Below are 21,500 nucleotides of genomic sequence, written 5' to 3' on the forward strand. Positions count from 1 at the left end.
TCAAGATAAAGCAATTCTTTGTACCCTGCTGTAATGTGATCCTCAGTTGTAGTTCATCCATCTTGTAAGAACGGTAACATGTGCTTGAGTGAAAGATAGTTGGAAGTGGTAGCTTGCAGGTCATAGCCATAGCTTAGCTTGAAGTCCCACTATCCTCCCATCTTTTACCTCTGCTCCCTCCACCACCTACTTCTTTCTTCTGGTATAGTAGTCCAAACAGATCTCGGGGATATGCCAATCTTGACTGACATTTGCTTGCCATCAAATTTAGCACATGAAATGCCAATTCTTGAAATATTACTACGACTGTATACTAAATATGCTACAACTTTACATTTTAAAAAAGGTTTTCAAAAAAGTAAAATAAAAAATAAACAGCAAAGCCTCCACCACCACATATCACAGAGGTAGGACAAATTCTTACCCTAGTCAGGCTTTTAGTGCAATTCCAAGGAGTAAATCGGAGATGCTTGATAAATACAGGCACTGATCCCACTCATTCAGTTCTGGATAACAGGGATGTGGATCCTGTCTTGACATCATGAGGAATGAGGTAGGAGCCAAATCAAGATCATGCACCACCTCTTAGCATGGCATATTCATTTTCAACAAGCCTATTAAGGATCACCAATAAAACTTATCTGCCAGCTTTTGGAATGTGGGAATAAACACATGCAGAAATGGGGAAAAGATGCACATTTCAAACAGATAACAGATCCTTTCCCCTGGAACTGTGAGGCAGCAGCATATAAATGGAAATAAAGGAATATTATAGTGCTTCCTTTTTGCTCTTGTTCGGGTTTCATGTGAACTTCTCTTCATATACTGTAACCTTGCTTCAAATCTGCACTCTGTGAGGAATGAATCTCCAATATTGTTAGGTAATCTGCTGTTGACAAGTTCAATGTAAATCTCCTGCATGGTCCTCTCTGAAAGCCATTTCCCTAGTGTTTGTAAAATATGTTCATAACACATCTTCTACAAGGCTTACTCCAATATGTTTGTATTCTTCCTTCTAATCCAATATTCGCACGCAAGCCCATTCAGACTGCCTTCTTGTTTATTTCCTCCTTGGCTGATTTCACAACTCTAACAACTTCTATTTTTTCTCCTTTTTCCCAAACATTCGCGTGCCTGCTGGTTAGTCGCAAGGTCCTGGGAATAATGTGGCATTTTTTTTCTTTTGTTTTTTTATGAAGTCATGATGACAAGCAAAGACCACAGCTATTTAACAGTCAAATAAGTAAAAAAGAAAAATGACCAGTCAAAAAAAAGAATGAAGAGTGGAAACTGAAGGTCACAGAGTGGAACGCAACTCTCAGGAACAGCTGCTCAGCCCAGGAAACAACAGGCCCTGGGTCGATTCAGAATGCCAAAGGAAATAGGCCCAGTTCACAGAGACAAACCGGTCAAAGTCTGGCCTCATTGAGCACATGTGGATTTTCACTCTTGTAAACTGGAGTTATGAAATTCAGCATTGCATGGCAGCATGGAATAACAACACAAGGATGTTTCACTTTCTGCAATCTCACCTGCACTCTAAGAATTTCAACTGCGGCCTGCTTATGCTACTTATAGTTCTTCATTCTTTGTATATAGCATTGTGATAGAGCACCTTAGTCACAGCAGGCTATATTATATACACAGGAATATTGTCAGGATTGTCATGCGAATGGCACTGTGTTTTGCATTGTATTGCATTGTATTGTGTAGTTTTTTTTTTAATTTATTTCTTTTTTCTTTTGTTGTGCTGACCATATTCACAGAAGTCAGTATGGTCATGACATAATGATGGTCCAGTAAGAGACATTTTCCAACCATATCCTCACTGATGTGCAAATTGGATTAATTTTTATTCCCACACAAACACATAGTATCTGAAAATAAAGAGAGGTGAAGGTCTCGGTAAGGCTGATCTCTCATATCACAAAAACATTTTGATGGTGTTCTCAGAAAAAAACAGAAAATCAACAATTTTTAGAAATGTCTGCTGTGGCAGAATGAAAGCTGCAACAAGCCAAGGAATTAAATAATAGGTTTAATTAACAGCAATAATCAGCTTCTCATTTAGAAACTTGTTGGAGTGAAATTGGTTGGGGTTTGAAGCCCCAATTTAGTTGGTCATCTGTTGGCTCGTTTCACGTCTCATTTCTGTTTGGCTATCATTTAATGAAGAAAATAATCAATTCAGAGGACTAGATCCTTAAAAACAGAGCTATTAAAATGAAGGGAAAAGAAGTTAATCAGCAGTGAAAACTGGCCATTGATTAGGAAAAGTGTTAGAATGAAAGCCTGCAGCCACTGCCGCCCTGCAGGACCGGAGTTTGACATGACACCCATGCTATAAACCTGTAAACTAGCTCTGAATGAGTGACTGTTGGTGGCGGAGTAAGTGAATGTTGACATGTGATAGACTGGTGCCTGAATGACAGTTATTTCCACAGTGATGTTGCTGCAATTGATTCTGAGTCCATGTTTCACAGTCAGACCATTATCCTGAATGTCTTTTAGGACACAGAAAAAAACAAATATGAAAACATTGGGACAATGTTAAATTTTGACTTGCCTCACTCCCTGCCTTGAAGGATAAGCAGATTTGACCGTGAATGAAGGGTGGATGCATTTTTACACATTAAATCAGTGTTTCCCAAACTCGGTCCTGGGGACCCCCTGTGGCTGCAGGTTTTTGTTCCAACCAGATTCCTAATCAGTGACAACACCTGATAGCACTGAGCGCATTTAATTAGCTGGGAATTTTTTTTTCTTTTATTCGACATTCAGAAAAGCATAGCAGCATGATTTTTACATTTATAAGACATTTAGAAATACCGTATTCCTGCTTTTGCTATAGATTTAAATACTTAGCTCTCTTTTGTTAATTTCATTATATTTTGGCCTCTGTGCAGTTTTTCCCCCTTCGTTGTATCTTAATAATGACAATTAAAAACGGGCAGATCAGACACCCAGTCAAACAATACTGAATAATCAAAGGTTGCAACTACTTTAGAGTCAGACCCACTAATTAGTAAATAATGGATTAATTAAACAATTAGAACACATTGAAAAGTAGAATGAAAATCAAGATGAAAATACTGTTAAAAAGAAAAAAATATACATTATTCCTATATAACTGCTTAGTACATTTTAATATATTTTTTTTTTTGTCAAACTTAGTTTTCTAACTTCTATATTGTTCCCTAAACAAAAAATTGGGAAAAATCAGTTCACTTAATTAGCCCAGGAGTCCAATTAAAAACAGAAGCTGGTTGGAACAAAAACCTGCAGCCACAGGGGGTCCCCAGGACCGAGTTTGGGAAACACTGCATTAAATCTATTCTATATATGTAAATGACTGATTTTATCTTAAACTTCCAAGTAAAACTATAATGTTCTGATTTGATTTAAGCATTCTTGTTGTTTTTACTATGGTACAGAAAAAAACAGAGGAAATCCTGATTTACGTGTCATGTCAAACTAAGCATGTGTTCCGAGTTCATCACCAGTACTCTCACTTTTTCTAGCTCTTTCTCTGTGTCCTTGGGTCTCCTAGATTCTCTACTGATATTAATTGCAGTGGTCTCATGTGACTCGCTTTATCTGTGTGACACTTATTGCTTCCCCAGCTTAGACCCACACTTCCTTAGGTCATCAGTTTATTTCTGCCTAATCTTTTTTAAACCCTTAATTCACTGACCCCTCTTTCTTGGGACACTAAGACCAAAATTTAGTCCTAGCAGGAAATCCGACAACTCAGATTGACCTGCCAAGCTGCTATAAAAAAAAGAAAAAAAGCTCAAGATTGACATAATCAGTTCAAATAACTATTGCTGAGAATTAACCAAGGGAGCCTATAAAATCTTGATACAATATATTTTTTGAATTTATATTTTTATTACAAATGAATTACAGTCAGGATAAGGGTCAATATGACATGATATGTCTGATCAGGCAGGCAAAATCCTTCTACTGCTGTAGTGTACAGTTTTCAAATAATATGAACCTGAAAAAAATGCAACTGTTTATTGAATTCTTGGAAGATTAAAAACAGGGCTACACAAATAGATTTATAGACTTTACATTTCCTCCCATGCTTATTCGGTTTTAGTTAGAAAAGCAAAGCTATCTCAAGGCTTTCTGACATAAAGAAGATGGAAAACAACGGAAAATGAGTAAAGCCGAGACTGCACACTTCCTGCCATCTCTCAACCAAGCAGCAAGCTTGGTTTTTTACCTTCCCTCTGCCCTCTGTAGCAACACATCTGTCTGCTCAATAAATCATCAACACTTTTGCTTGCCGAGTGCAGCTCACAGTCTTCACTGGGCAATTTATCTTAAGATGGTATGGCGTCAGCCTCCATTTTCTCTCCTCATGTCACCTGCGTTTGCAAATTAAGAAAGAGCTTAACCTTTTCGAATTTGACTCTGCCAGGGCCCAGGTAAAACATTGGAGGGGGAGGACGGGAGAGGAGCACATACAACTGCCGGCCAATGAGCAGCTGCCTGCAACACTTGCAGTCAATATTATTGAGTAGAGACCTTAACTGAGAACATCTGTCTGTGTCAAGCGATCAATTGCAATAGCTGAGTCCTCTGCTTCAGTAACCTGGAGGGTGGGAGCTAGTAATGTGTAGACGGTGGTCAGCTTGGCATAAGTGAGAACAGAGAAACGATCTGTGTTCAAATGCACATTTCTCCTACTGCATGACACTACAGCATATTATACTACTGAAAGCTTTGCAGATGAAGTATTTTAGAGTTGTAAAAATAAATTAACCAATTTAAAATATGAATTGTTTACCGTGTACATATCTAAAACAGAAAATCCAACCATTTCTAGGTAAAAGGGCGAAAGCCTATTTTATGAGCAGTGGCTGTAAGACAAGAAAGAGTTCTGGTCAACAGTAGATGTTAATATGATGATAAAATACATACATATATGTGCATGCATGTATTTCATTCGTGGCTTTTTTTTTTTTTAATGATACACACACACACACACACACACACACACACACACACACACACACACACACACACACACACACACGTGTGTGGGTGTCTGGATGTATCTTTATATATAAAATACGCTACCATAGCTGTCCATTTGTCTATCCAAGATTTTAAATCACCTGTAGCTTGCAAACCATTTGACCTACTGACCTGAAATTTGGTACACCTATACTACGTGACGTCTACTATCCGCTTTCGGGATGATGATTGACCTGCAAGGTTATTCCTCTTTGTATTTTTATTTTATTTTATTTTATTTTATTGTAGAATCAATTCTCAGCAATGGCCAGCAGGCCACCGTCACTTTCCCTTCCTCTTCATATCTTAAATTATTCTTGAGGCAGATTGAAAACTTAAGTGTCAGCTTAAGTGAAAAATTAAAGAAAATGTACTAAGTAATTGCAACACAAAACTGATTTGATCAGTTTTAACACGAAAAGATGCCGACGAAAGAAGAGAAGAAGTGGGCCGCTAGGGTGGAGAAAAGAAGAGGTGCTTAGAAAGCAGCAAGCACATCAACCTCTGAGCAAACAAATGCTAAACATACAGAGAAAAGAGGATGAAAACTATAAGTCAAGTGTATTCACTGCATGTTATCGTGCAGTGCGCCATTACTGGTATATAAATAAATATGCACCGCGGAGTCTACACCCCTTTATCGAGATTTCGTCTTTTTCACACATTTAATAAGATCTTATAATCAACACTATTGATGTGAAAAAAATGTAAATATTTTCTTGAAAAAATTAAATCTCTTGATGTATCTAAACAATATATTGAAACAAAGACTGAAGTTTTTATCAAGTTTGAGTGGGTTTTCTGTGGTTAATCATATTTTTGCCTCTGCCCCACAGATGTGAGTGCTCTGTGCTGTTCCAGGTGATCATGCTGTCACTATCTCACTGTGCATATCAACACAGTGTAGGTAACCAAGTTCATTAAATGTGTCAGTGTGGTCTGGTATTCTTGCATGTACCATATATAGTTATATATGATATAATACTACTGTATGATTATTATGTTTCATTTCTTGTTTATTCTTTTGTGTTTAATTCTGTGTTTACATTATTACTCTACAACTGTCTGTGAGAAAAGTATTTCTTAGGCTCTGCCAGGAGAAATACTGATAAAACTTTGTTCCTAGGGATTTTCTAGTATGAGGTGCAGAGTTGGATCGGGTGTACAGGGCAAAGTGCCTAGTTAAACACTAATTGGTTAATTGTACCAAACAGTATTATCCTAAAGTTGTAAAACACTGTAACTATTTCCTGGCATTAAGACCCCACAAGAGTTGAACCACAGACACTGTTTAGCACTACAGCTGCTGATTTGTTCAACCCTGGGACTTCTGAATGGTGTTGTTCTGTAAGCATCCACACTACATGTTTCTGTATGCATCTTGAGAAGAAAACAACCATAATGTCAAGAGCACCTCGGCTAACTGTTGCGTTCATCTCTGTTGACTTTTACTGGGGGTCTTCCAGCTGGACATGTTTGTGGATTTGTAAGCAAAATGACTCCTTAATCATTTTATACTTAGCTTGTATTATTTGTGTCATAATTGCTTTGTTTTGTTGTAGTTATTTTGTTTGTGTTGTGGCTGTGCAGCTGCACTGTAACCTTTCCACAGTGCATTTTCAAGCAATGAAACTGGTCCATCTGTGGAGCTAACACTACATCGGAAAAACCTGGATGTATAAACCTCTAGACCAGAGAACTACATTTAAAGTTGAGTAGTCATGATTTTCTATCATTAACAATTCAAAGTAATCACTTTCATATATGCTTTGAAAAAATTGTACTGAGAATAGAAGAAACCTTTTTCATATAAATATCTAGAAAAGTGCGGACTGGTGATGTTAGCAGTCTAGCATGATGCTAAGTTGAAACTCAAAGAATCAATGCAGCGGTTGGGGGCGGATTAGCTATGTGCAGTTTAGTCCACCCCATCATGTTCATTCTGGGCATTTGAGTTCTTCCCCCAGCTCATTACTAAACCACAGACGTCATTGGACTGCTCCTTTCTGTTGAATAATACGGAAACAGTTGCATCATTTTATGCCATGACTTTTTCAAAGCTCTGATAGGAAATAGTTTTCATTATTAAAAGATAGACAATCGTTAATATTTACCTTTTAACTCTACTAATATCGAAGTAGTGTTTTTTAAATCCTGTTTTTGACTTATCCTTTAATCACATCTTTCTTTCCATTCCAACACCCACATACATTACTGCAGGAAAAGTACTCCACACATACTGTACATGAATTATAAAAACAAAACAAAAAATTGCTTAAGGGGCTATACTTTCTCATTGCCGTTTAAAAAACAGCTTTTAGCCCAGAACATCCTGTGTTGATTGATTTTGACTGTTTTCAGAGGGTATAAAATGCTAGAATGTTTCGTTTTCATTTCATTCTGAAGTGAACAAAGCTGTTTTTTTTCTGATTCTTTATTGACATCTGACAACAGCATCTCAAAGAATGTGATTTTACTTTAGTGGTTATGACATTTTAGAATTAGGATAAGATTTCATAGAGCATCACATGACCTTTCAGTTTCATAGGAAAATTTTGTTTTTATTTCTTAATGTACAATTACTTTTTTCTTTCATAGCAAAAATGTTTTCCAGATGATTTTTTTTTATGTTGAGGTATATTTTAAAATTTGTAGTTTATGTGATACCTCTCCCTAGGATAAGGGATAAATGTTAACACATGCAATAATTCACTTGGGCAGTATTAGTAGAATGTTTTTAAACTGGTGAATATCTCTGATCATTCTATGTAGTCAGCACCAGTATGCATACATATGCAGTATAGCTTTGTCTTAAAGACAGTGTCCCTCACATTAAATATTAGTGAGTGAAACTGGAATAAATTAATGTACAAAAAAACTCTTTTAAGATGTTAATGGGTGCATATATAAAATGCATGACATTATTGTATTAATGTGTGACGCAATGTGGTACCCTAGATGCCCACAGCCTTGGCATCACCATGTCCCAGAGCATCGATTGGCATGTAGCGAGATGAATTAGAACAATGAGCACAGTAATAACAAGTTTCATTCAAAGTACATTATTATTAAAACAATCAGTGTGCACAGTAAAGTGCAGTCCAATTTTTTAATAAATACAGGTAAAATTCCGTTGCAATGAATATCTTTACAACTAAATTTTCATTACAACGAAGCAGTTTTATGGTCCCGACAGTTTCCCCATATGTATTTACTACGAAGTACGTTCAGCACTTTCATTACAACGAAGTGCCCAAAAGACCTTGAAATGCCTGAATGAACCATCCACAGAGCAGCTAGTTCTGTGGCCGCAGCTCAGTTGTGCGCAACGATCCCCACACAGAAACACTGTAATATTTTTTTTCTTTCTTCAGTCTTTCTTCGTACTTATTATTTTTTTTTTTTTGCCTTTTTTGTTTCCTGCGGTTTTCAGTGATACCTTTTGCTTATTGCTTGTCAACATTTGAAAAACATCCATTGGAACTGAACTTATTGTTACCCTCCTATAGAAATGGCAGAGACAAAAAACGATAACAGTTCATATTAGAAAACTACATTTTTGCAGCTCTTGATTGCAGCAAAAATTAAAAAGACGCTGCCAGCAAATTTGGAATTTCGTCATCGATCCTGTCAGCTTTCTTGAAAGACCGAGCAAAAAAAGAAGAAAAATCTCGGGTTGCAAATGTATGTGAACTGCTGTATTTGAAGATGTCGAAAAAAGCAGTTTTTATGTGGTTCAGTGATGCTCATTCAAGAAACATTCCTATTAATGCGGCACTCAGATAATATGAGGTTTGTAAACTCTCTTGGAACCTCCCCCAACTAGACAGCACACCGAAGAGCGTCCCAAAGTCCAATCTCTGCATCTATGGAAGACTGTTTATCTGTTGCCGGGGCAACAGCAGGCTCAAAGCTATGCTGTGTCTCTCCGCCAAAGCAAACAGAAAAGATATCGATGGGTGATGCAAGGAACATTGTAAATGCAGGTAAAAGGATTACTTGATCATTGATCTGGCCACGACCCTGCCTGACTGCTGTGTCTGTGTATAGCAGAGTGGCAGATCACGCTACAATAAATAAGCGTGCCATTCCTGTTTCAAGCTGAATAAAGCTCGTTTTGCTAAAGTGCTGAGACTCAGCCTCATGTTTTGGGATGCAAGACAGGGACTTATAGCATGACCCCGATCTTTTATGATTTGCTTCTGTGTCACTTCACTGCAGTGCTATGAGCCTGTTTTTGCCCTGCCCCGGCAACGGACAAACAATCTTCCACAGACGCTGCAATCGCACTTCGGAACGCACTTCAGCATGTCGTTCCCAATGGGTGGAGAGTGGTTGTGGGGGGTTCTCAAAAAAGAAGAAAAAAAGGATGATTCGGCTCCTGATTGATAACTGTGTTGCCCAAAACATACTTCCACATTTAGATAATGTGTGCATTGAATTTCTCTCACCCAATTGCACAGCAGTGCTTCAGCCATTGGATTTGGGCAACATTCGCACCCTTAAAAAGTATATTAACAGAAGGAAATGCTGAGAAAAATCCTCGTCAGCATACCTTGTAGGCAGGAGGAGATTAAAATTAGCACGAAAGAAGCTATTGAAATGATTGCAAATGCCTGGGTGCAAGTTAAAGCAAGCACTGTAGTAACAAATACAGAATCTCATTACAACAAAATTTTTGTTACAACGAAATATTTTTTAGGTCCCTGGGAGTTTGTTGTAATTTAATTTTACCGGTAATCTTGTTTAAACACAGTGTCTTGGTGGAGATTAAAACCAATAAAATATGGCAATAAAATGTTTAAAATTAAGACTAAAAGTACAGAGGCAGAATTTACTTAATTATCTTCCACTTGAGCTCTCTCTTCTGTGTCCCCTGCACACGAACCTGGTCTCCTCAACAGGACTGACATGCTGGCAAGTGCATTCAGCTATCACATACCACATGTAGAGGGGTCTGAATGTGGAGAGCAATGCCCCAGTGCAGTGATAAGGACACAATGTTGTAAAAATGGCTCTATTTTTCGGATGAAACATAAAACCGAGGTCCTGACTCTCTGTGCTCATACGACCTAGTCATTCTGGCCTCCTAATCATCCTCTGTCTCTAACTAGCTTTCTCTCTCACCGCTTCACCACCTAACAGCTAATGTGTGGTGAATGTACCAGGGCAAAAATGGCTGCCATTGCATCATCCAGGTGGATGATAGACATTAGTGGTGGTTGAAGTGGCTCCTCACTCAATGAAGCATTTTGAGTAGTGAGATAAGATACATCTTCCTGTCACCTGCCTTCTGTCTGGTAGGACAGCACTCTGTTGCTTATGCTAATCCTGATGCTCAACAGAACAGAACCAACCCTGGAGTGCTGTTCTCTCACTCTCTCACATGGCCCACCTGACCACCTCACCTCCTTTCCTCCACACCAGATCGATCCCCAATTCTGCCACTCTCATTCTAGAAGTTTTTCCTTCTAGTCCTACTAAGACCTTTATTATGCCTTTTGGGTGCAAGTTCTTACACTAATGATTCAGAAAGCATCAATGGGGAATGGCCGTGCTGAATGCACTTGCACGTTAGCAAGTTTTCAACCAATCTATCCATTAAATACTCCGGGGCCACACGGTTTTTCACCAACAGGCACCTACACTCCCAAAGGCAGTTTTAAAACCAGAAGTTACACTGCTAAGGACCGCTGATGCAATTCATCCCACACACTGGTTAGTGATGCTGGCTCACAGCTCCAAGGACCTACCTGCATACAGTTCCTAACCTGGTTACCATCTGTCCCTACTGTATTCTTAGAGATTTTCTCCTAAACCCAAACACATACACACATTAGGGACTTACAAAGGACCAGTAGTCCAGTCCAGGGCTGAATCCAAATTAAACCAAGAGTTACAGTGATAGGTTCTGGCTTTCTGCAACCATTTAATGAAAAATGGACTCTGAGAATGGGTGAATGATTGATTCTTTAATTATTTATATTAATGATATTACAAATTAATTATGGATCATCCAGATATGCACTGTGCATATGCATAGTAAACACCTGGAGGGTATATTGTTAAAATGAAGAAAAACAGAAATTGATACTTGACAACTATTTAATTAAAACTGCTCAGAGGTAAAAAACCAGGTGTAGCACCTATCATCTTTTTGGATACTGGCTTGAGGGCCTCAGGATAAAAACTGCAAAAAATTACATAGAAAAACAAGGCTACAAATTACTAAGAAATTGATGCATAGATTTGCTTCCAATTCTGTCTCCCAAACTATATCAAAAACCAACCCAACATCCTACATCTTCTATCCAAGGAGTATGCGTTTAAGCTAAATTGTGGATGCCTGTTCAAATTAAGAGAAATGCCTCTCTTCTTGAGCCTGGCGTCTGCTGGGCCGCATCAGGAGAGGCTTAGTGTCCAAACAGGGGGCTAATCTAATCTGAGACCAGACAGACTGGAGCTTGAAGTTCGCTGATGACGTCTTATAAGCAAAAAAGCAGGCAAGAGGAATCTCAAAATCAGCAGCTTCCCCGGAGTAATGTGGACTAGAGCTCAGTGTCTGTTGTCATTTTCTGCTGTTATTCCATAAATTGAAACAACACGATTCACAAGGCCTGTCGACATTCCTTGTATAATAGCAAAACCGAAAATACTAGTGGGTAATTAGTCAATGTCTGCAATGTAACCAGGTAGATTAGGAGGTTAATAGCTCTTCGGCACTGAATGGCAGCTCTTCTACCCCACTGGGTGCTTGGTGTGTACAGCCCCTACTGTTATTGAAGTTAATAAGAGAGCTGATCCAAATGCCAGCTTTCACTGAAACATTAACTAGACTGAATTGCTCTCATTTAAGACACTATTTGCTATATGACTGACAGACACAAGATCACTTAGTGCCCTGGTCAATAATCTAATACTAATCACCTTGCATCAATTCTTTTTTTTTCCAATTTAACATCTGCTTCACACTGTGGGCCAAAGCAATGCTCTGTATATGATTTATCCAGCTCGTTTTATGGCTTTCACATTTTTCCTGTTGCTTGAATGTTACCCAGTGATGAAATGTCATTTATTTCCCAAGAAGTGCCTGGAATTCTATTAGGATATCAGGCTGCATTCATGTATGAAGGTCTATAAACGTAATAAATCTCTCCTTGTGGCTAGAGCTTGTGGAAGACAAGGCTTTCTTCACCAGGACACTTACATATTTCTCTTTTTCTTGCGCAGGTGTAATCTAAAAGACAGCATATTAAAAGAGTCATAGTAATAAAACAATATATTATATATGAACCTCAGGCCACAAGAAAAATAGAAAATACAAGTTATAAAATGATAGCCAATAAAATGAAAAAAATATAATAACAATAAGAATAAAATACTTTTGTAACTCATTTAACAGGAAATCGTTTTCCCCTAGATCTGCCTCAAAGGCATTCTTTTAAAATTCATTTCAAAACTCTGGTGTTTAGCAAATTATTTACTGACCATGAGAATTCTTAGATCTAAAGTGCTGCACTGCTCTGTGACTAGACTGTTAAGGCCTTAATGAGAGTATTATTAATATTAATATTGAACTTAATAATGCACCAGTCTTAAGAGCCACAGTAATAACCAATACCCAGTTTGACTGTACAATCTCAATCGTGGCCTGGGTTTGCCACGAGTCTGCTCAAAATTAAACAGCTTTGGATAATGACTGGATAATAGCAGTAAAAATAATGATGACTATAATTTTGCTTTGCAATTTTTATTTATTTATTTAATGGTTTAATTTCCCCTGGTAGAAAAGGTTTTATTTTTATCACTTGAAATTTTTTTTACACCTTCAGAGAAATTAGTGATTAAAAACTTTAGCAAAATTCCTTTGGACTGGCCAGAATGCAAGTTAAAAAGAGAAATGGATGTTGTAATCACATCCTGGAAATGCCGTATCCATAGCGTCAAAAGTGTACTCACTGTGCCACTTTCAAGAGCAGCAAATTATTAGAGGACACGAGAAACGAGGGAAGCACAAGCTGGAAAGCTAAACGGTATGTGCGTTCTGTCCAATATGGATAACCTGGAAGAAAGACGTAAAAAACAAATCTGTCTCAAACGAACAGTCCATCTAATGACGCAGAAGAAATTGGAGACAGATGACCTGACTGAGCAAGAGGGAGAAAGGGGCAGAAAGAAGACCTGTTGTACATTTGTTCAAGTCAAGAATGCTAAAATGGCTGACAGTAACACGCTGTCCGTCTTAAAATAGTGAAAAAAACATGGGATCTGTCCGTCTCTCCAAATCTTTTTACTTATTATTTGTGGGTTCTTAAAATTGATAGACTATAATGAGAATATTATTAATATGAATGACAACAGATTAAGCATCTTACCAACACAGACTGACAGACAGACAGATGTACTGCCAATTTACAGGACAATTATGACTTCAAACAAATATATTGGCAAATACTAATATTAATCATCAAAATAAAGAGCAATACCGGTTAGTTAGCTATTAAAGTTTTTTCCAGTATGCAGGTAATAATTTACGATTTATGACTCTTTATGCTCTTCCCTCTAATACCTGTAGCATCTACTAATATAACAAAACACATTCAAGCTGTTTAATTGAATTCAACGTTGTATGGGCTGGAGCCTAAACTTAGAATAAAACCTACCACACAAATCTTTGAGATATGAAGAAAAACGTGACTACCATGAAAGAAATCCACACAACATAAGGGGAATTTGCAAACTTTACACGCATAAAAACCCAATGCAAGACAAGACTCAGAATTCTGGATCTGGGAGGCAGATGTGTTAACCACTGTGATATTTTTTTGAAGCTGCAAAAATGATACATGAGTAGAAATTTATTTTAACAGCTAATAAAAAGACATTGCAAACAAACTGTATTTTTAATTGGTAAAACCACTCAATATGGTGCCTTTCACAGCAAGCAAAATTTCAAAACTCTCAACAAAAGATTAACATTGCAGATCATAATGTATCAGACTATTAAATGAATCTATATAATAAGTGACACAAAGAGAAGAGTCCCTCAAATCTGTCATAGGACAAAGAAAGCATGAAAAGAGCACAGTAACTGTCACAGACTGAATATGATGAATGGCACATTCAAAATGCAATAAACACGAGGTGATCTATTAGAAGAAAAGCAGTGTACAGAAGCATGTTCCATAATAAACACTGGGAGAAAGTACCAGAGAATGGTACCATAATACTGAATGAGCAGTTGCCAACAACTGCATTAAACTTTGTAATAGCAAGAACAATCGCTAAAAATCAAATAAATGAGCATTGAATCATTATATAAATGAATATTCTAAAAAGAAACCATATACTAAAGTAATTAGGTCAGCTGAGGGTTTACATGGGACATAAGTCTGAAAAGATAATTCTGGGGACAACTGCAGTAAACCAAAAAGAAGTAATATAAGCATACAGTAGAAAAATATTTCTCTCAGATATGAAGTGGCAAAGCAAATGCACTAGAGATGTTACTGAGATGAGAGAATTATGATTTCAGTGAAAATTACAAGTAATTACTCAAAGCAAGGTTTAGGATAAATTTAAGTGCTTTTGTAAAAAAAAAAAAAAAAATACAACCCCAATTCCAATGAAGTTGAGACGTTGTGTAAAATGTAAATAAAAACAGAATACAATGATTTGCATATCCTTTTCAACCTATATTCAACTGAATACACTACAAAGACAAGATATGAAATGTTCAAACTGATAAACATTATTGTTGTTTTGCAAATCTTCACTCATTTTGAATTTGATGCCTGCAACACGTTCCAAAAAAGCTGGGACAGGGGCGTGTTTACCACTGTGTTATATCACCTTTCCTTTTAACAACACTCAATAAATGTTTGGGAACTGAGGACACTAATTGTTGAAGCTGTGTAGGTGGAATTCTTTCCCATTCTTGCTTGATGTACAACTTCAGTTGCTCAACAGTCTGGGGTCTCCGTTGTCGTATTTTGCGCTTCATAATGCGCAACACATTTTCAATGGGAGACAGGTCTGGACTGCAGGCAGGCCAGTCTAGTACCTGAATTCTTTTACTACGAAGCCACGCTGTTGTAACACATGCAGAATGTGGCTTCGCATTGTCCTGCTGAAATAAGCAGGGAAGTCCCTGAAAAAGACGTTGCTTGGATGGCCGCATATGTTGCTCCAAAACCTGTATATACCTTTCAGCATTAATGGTGCCTTCACAGATGTGCAAGTTACCCATGCCATGGGCACTAACACACCCCCATACCATCACAGATGCTGGCTTTTGAACTTTGCACTGATAACAATCCGGATGGTCCTTTTCCTCTTTGGTCCGGAGGACACGACGTCCATGATTTCCAAAAACAATTTGAAATGTGGACTCGTCAGACCACAGCACACTTTTCCACTTTGCGTCAGTCCATCTCAGATGAGCTCGGGCCCAGAGAAGCTGGCGGCGTTTCTGGGTGTTGTTGATATATGGCTTTCGCTTTGCATGGTAGAGTTTTAACTTGCACTTGTAGATGTAGCGACGAACTGTGTTAACTGACAATGGTTTTCTGAAGTATTCCTGAGCCCACGTGGTAATATCCTTTACAGAATGAGGTTGGTTTTTAATGCAGTGCCGCCTGAGGGATCGAAGGTCATGGGCATCCAGTGTTGGTATTCGGTCTTGCTGCTTACGTGCAGAGATTTCTCCAGATTCTCTGAATCTTTTGATTATATTATGGACAGCAGATGATGAAATCCTTAGATTCCTTGCAATTGTACGTTGAGAAACGTTGTTCTTAAACTGCTGGAGTATTTGCCCACGCAGTTGTTCACAAAGTGGTGAACCTCGCCCAATCCTTGCTTGTGAACAACTGAGCCTTTTGGGAATGGTCTTTTTATACCCAATCATGACAAACACCTGTTTCCAATTAACCTGTTCACCTGTGGAATGTTCAAAACAGGTGTTTTTTTGAACATTCCTCAACTTTCCCAGTCTTTTGCTGCCCCTGACCCAGCTTTTTTGGAACGTGTTGCAGGCATCAAATTCAAAATGAGTGAAGATTTGCAAAACAACAATAAAGTTTATCAGTTTGAACATTAGATATCTTGTCTTCATAGTGTATTCAATTGAATATAGGTTGAAAAGGATTTGCAAATCATTGTATTCTGTTTTTATTTACATTTTACACAACGTTCCCAACTTCATTGGAATTGGGGTTGTACAACAGTCTTCAGGATCTGGGATTCTGGCAGGAAAGAATAGGCCATCCATTTGCCAAGTCACTCTGCTTTAATGATAATAAGTGATGATAATAATGATATAAAGTTACTCACTTTTTGGGCACACTATTTGGATCTTCCCCTTTTGATAAGACTCCTTAACAGTCCCCCAGATATATCCTCATTTTGAAACACACCCTAGAATCAAACAACAAGGAAACAGTGAAATGACACTTCATAGCTTTGCTGCATTTATGGTTAATTTTAATTGCATTAGGGGTGGTAGAGTGGTTAGCACTACAGCCTCAGGGCCTCAATTTCTAGCTCAGTCATTGTTTGTGTGAGCCTGGACATGGATTGGCTCTCATCACTCTAACTTACTACCACTTGCAAAGATGTGCAGAGTAGGTAATTAAATACTAACACTTGGCCATATATGAGTGATTATAGGTGTGTTAATGAGTGTGTTCTGTAATGGATTGGTGGCCTCTGCTTCTGGCGAATTTGGAAAAAAAAAAAAAAATCACTGGATGAATGGTAGTTAGTATTAGTAGTACTCAAATTTTCCAAAGAATGCTAAAATCAGCACAAACACAGAGTGAACATTGTCATGAAAAATATCATTATTACTCAGGTTTAATGTAAAAATAATTAGCAAGTGCTATACTGAATTGGCTTGTACCACCTTCTGAATGACAGGGAAAATACAAATTCATTTTTTAATACTAGTTGCATGGTGGTTAATTTCAAAATCTGAGGTTGCTGGCTCAAATCCCATTACTGACACTGTGTGACCATGAGCAAGTCACTTCACCTTAGAAAGACAAAAGAAATATAACAAGTTTTACCTCAAATCTTATAAGTCATCTTGCATAAAGGTGTCAGACAAAATAAATAAAACCATTACTGAGTGAACCTTATCACACAGTATAATACTGCATGTAATCTGGAGTAAAATCGTCAGTACTTACAATTATGAGTGGAAGGAAAACAGTTAGCACAAATGTTTTTGCCTAAAATGATGCACTGTAATATTACAGAATAAATAATGCTGTTGAAGTTCCAGTCAGGCCCAGTACAACCTTACATTTCACAAAAAACAACAAGCTTTAGAACCACCAGCCCCCTTCAACAAAAGGTAGTCTTCCTGACAGCTTGTAAAGCATATCTGGAATCTTGTGTCATTTAATGAGGAACGCTGCTAACGTGCAGCCCTCCACATGACAAGGGCCCTTAATTAGCTCTTAATGTTCTGCACATGAGATATTGATGTTGCACAGTTTGCAATTAAGTTTACTTACTGGTGCTCAATTGGTTGTATATGACCTTATTTAAGAGAAATAAGGCAATAAATGCTGATAAGATTAGATTAGCAAGTTAAAAATTAAATGCTGAAATGAAGCGGCCTGTACGAAACTCATCAGTAACTGCTGTCTGCCTTTCTTCTACTTATATTCTGTCAACATGGCATAGTGCCACACAGTTAACAGCTGCTATATTTGAATCCTGGCCTGGTCATCACCTGTACCAAGACTGCACATTTTCCTCATGTGGGCAAGGGTTTATAGTTACTTTCCTTCTCCTACATCCCAAAATTATGAAAGTTATGTTAAATGGCATCTCTGAACTGGCTCACTGCGAGTATAAGTAGATGTGGGAGTATACCCGTCTGGGTTCAGCTCCTGATGCTGGGATGTACTCCAGCTCCCTGCAGTACTTACCTGGAATAGGTGACTTCATAAATATATGAATGAATGAATGAATATTTTCGATGTCACATCCAAAACTACAAGTCCCACAGTAGATAACACCACAGGAGGAGGAAGAGGAGGAGGAGGTTTGGAGAATGCATCTCTTTTGCATTGAGGCACCAACTCCATGGACATTTCTATACATTTCTGCAATACTCCTTGCTGTGACAGCAATCACATCAACCACCTTCTATCTATTTCATTTTAGAAAATGGCTGTCTTGTATTTAATTTTCAATGTTTACTGTTGACCTCTATGCTAATACTTTCTCTTGGGATGCCTTGCTTTGTTCGATTTACTGTACTCTCTGTATCTTCCCGCACGCATTAATAGTTTTGCTCGATTTATTTTGAACTATAATTGCTTTTAATGGCATTCACTATGTAATGCATCCACTCATCCATTATGGGATCAAGGAAGCCTGTGATGATCCTATTAGCCTCAGGTAAAAAAGCAAACAACCCTGGGAAGTATGCCAGTCTGTCACAGGGCACATTCATCCACACCCCCACACTCATTCATAGCAATTCACTTATAGTCATCAGTTAACTTAACACACATGCCTTGAGATGTAGGAGGAAACCCAAGTGCCAAGAGAGCTCATGAAGATATAGGAGAACAGGCAAACACCACCTACACTGTCATCCAAAATCTGAACTTAAATTTGAACCCAGGACTCTGGAATTGTGGACACTGTAGTGTAGAGTTTATAATGAAGCTAACTTTAGCATTCATCAGCGGCCTAATGATGTCATTTTGGTATGCCAAGAAAATCTGAATACACTAAAGAAAAACACGAGTATCTTTTCTATTTGATCATTATTTTATTTTTTGCTTTTTTTATGGATATTTACTTACATCCATAACTTACTCATTTGTATTTATTGCAACAGATAAGGGATATGGGTAAGAAATGAAAAGAAAAAAAAACAACCATTAGATTAGACTAGCTCATCCAAAAGCTTTATTAAGTACAATGGAATTCTGGCTTCGGTGTAATACGCTCTTGTAATTATTTTTGTCAATTTAGAAGATTAATTTAAGACTAGGAAATTAGATTAGCTTATCAGACATGTGTTGAGGTGTGAAGAGCAGAACTCCAAGAGGATTTGTTGTCCATGGAGTCTGCTGGGGGATTCAGGGTGAGTGCGGGGCTCATTGGCAATAGATAATGGACAGGCCTGCTCTGGAGATGACCTAAAAGCACTGTGGCCAATCACAGAAGGACCTGCTAGTATCCCATTTTAAATCTCATGTAACATACAATCTGCTGAACAGATTGGATCATCCTGTCAGTAAACTGAGAGACAGAATGCAAAAGAAACAACACTGACAGAAAGAAGGGGTGTAATGTGATTTGCTTCGACTCAGCAGACCTAATCCCTGCTTCAGCAGATGAATCTGATTGCATCCAATAAGTTCATAGTATGGATCAAGTGCATGCTTTCTGTTGTTATTTTGTTTGGCCTCAGGTGGTTTCCGCTCTATGGTTCAGTTAGCAGTTTTGAATACTGTATGACATCAGGGCTACTTACTTGAAATTATGTGAAGTTGCACTGTTCAAAGGAAGGAAACTAAAGGAAATGAATTGGTACTTTTCTACCAGCAGCTGCTGTACTGAGACTTTCAATAAGTCCTCGGTTCTTCACCAAAGGACAGAACACTAGCAGGTGAAGCAATTTGTCTGGGGTCACACACGCTAAGTCAAGGGCTGAAGAGAAATTTGTGTTAGAAGCAAAAAGAGGTTAAGTGACTTGATCGGGCTAGTCAAGCGAGTCAGTGGCCAAATCACAAACCTCTTAGTTTAAAATACTTTAACCACTGCAGCGATGAACAACAGGGCTACAAATCAACCCCTGAGCTGAAGGGGCAGCAAGACTGGGAGTTCAAGAAAACTAATTTAAATTTCCCTATTCTTGCCTAAATCTGGACTTTTCATATACCATTTCAGGACACACTCACCTGGTTTCTCATACTGGTGCAGGATCAAATTTATATTTATTTTTGTATTTATACCATAATGGCTTAACACTTTAAAAGGCTTTCCAGAGCTTCCGCAACAGAGTCCTGTTGGCTTTACTTTTCTAGTTGAACAACATAAAACTGCAATACTGAATGTCTCTTTGCTCTCCATCAGTCTGTCCCGACTTCCTAACAAACCACTAAGATGCCACTATAGGTTAATTGGCAACTTGCAACCTTGCAGTAAACTAGCGATCAATCCACTACTGGTTCATCGTTTGCAGGTGATGCTGTCAGGACAGGCCCCAGGCCCCATTGTCCCTTAATTCGATAATGCTTGACTGAAAACGGATGGGTTACGCCATTTATATTACTGCTGCTTTACAGTTCCAGGGAAATGGGTTGTGGTTCATTCATCCAGAGGGAGAGCATGTGAAGCTCAAACAGACTGTGACTAGAAATGGAAATAAACCCAAGTTTCTAGAGATTGCATCCTGCATCTGCAACCTCTAATGTTTTTTGAAGCTCTTTAACAAAATACATTGCAAAAGCTATTGTGAAAAACAACACATAAAAAAGAACCTAACAAAGGATCTGGACCTGTGACTCTGAACTCTAGAGGCATAAGCAGCAGTATGAAACACTGCGTGACTGTAATAACTGTCAAGAAACATATTACATTATTAATTAAGTCAAGGCACTGTACTGGTCATCAGGACTGCTTTAATAATACTAGCTATGGTACATACTTGCATTCTGTTTTTAGACTGATCACTATCACAGGCAACTATCTTCCATGTAATCAGTAAAAATGTACAAATAAATATGTAATAAGCAACACTTAAGTTTTGTTAGTTTACAGTTACTGTATTTTAAATATTTCCAACCACATTAAGGGTTATAGAGGAAACCGCATATTTTTGTCAATGGTGTTCTGTACAACTGATAAGAAAGAGGTGGTCAGTTCCAAAAACCTGGCATCATCACATTACAGGTGTGCCTATCACTTAAGAAATGGCATTATTACAATACAGTACAAGTTTGCCTACAGCAAGCCATTAAGAACAAACCTGACCGATGTGGCCTTCAGTCCTTCTTCCTCATTAAAACCCAAATGTAAACGTATCCAGAAGGTCTCCTCCTTTACTAGAGAAAACTGTTTAGGATATAGTTTGATAACTGCACCTCCTTAATCAGATACAGCTCTGTTAATGAGAATTAAAACAATAACAAAAAATCAACAAGTAGCACAACATAGGAAAACATATCAGAAATGTTTGTAACATTCAATAAAAACAAGGCCTTTAAAAAACTCTACTTAAATCCTACTTCTGCCTCCATGTTTTATCCTAAATGGGCTGCTTACACGACCAATTATTAAAAATGTCTTTGTAGTTAGGATATAGCGGGTTGGATAATGGATGGATGGATGGATGGTTGGTTATCAAGTAGTTTGAGATGTTGGTCAGCATGAAAGGTTCTATACACAGTAAACATTAGCTAATGCTGGGCAGTGACATTGCAATTCAGATACCAAGT

The 21,500-nt window shown here is 37.9% G+C and overlaps 1 protein-coding gene across 8 annotated transcripts in view; it reads right to left on the reverse strand.

The window, feature by feature from the left end:
* Nucleotides 1-21,500, reverse strand: part of sema6e (sema domain, transmembrane domain (TM), and cytoplasmic domain, (semaphorin) 6E) — a 384,951-nt gene that overhangs the window by 297,759 nt on the left and 65,692 nt on the right. For 6 of the 8 annotated variants that reach the window (XM_039750627.1, XM_039750576.1, XM_039750584.1 and 3 more), the window contains one exon: nucleotides 16,363-16,446. The exons of 1 other annotated variant lie outside the window; for it this stretch is intronic. The gene's annotated coding sequence lies outside the window, so the exon portion shown is untranslated. Of the gene's footprint in view, nucleotides 1-16,362; nucleotides 16,447-21,031; nucleotides 21,167-21,500 lie in introns of all 8 variants that reach the window. One more of the 8 variants, XM_039750593.1, reaches the window with a different exon arrangement.

The sequence above is a fragment of the Polypterus senegalus genome, chromosome 1, assembly GCF_016835505.1.
Source record: "Polypterus senegalus isolate Bchr_013 chromosome 1, ASM1683550v1, whole genome shotgun sequence".
Taxonomy (NCBI): Eukaryota; Metazoa; Chordata; class Cladistia; order Polypteriformes; family Polypteridae; genus Polypterus; species Polypterus senegalus.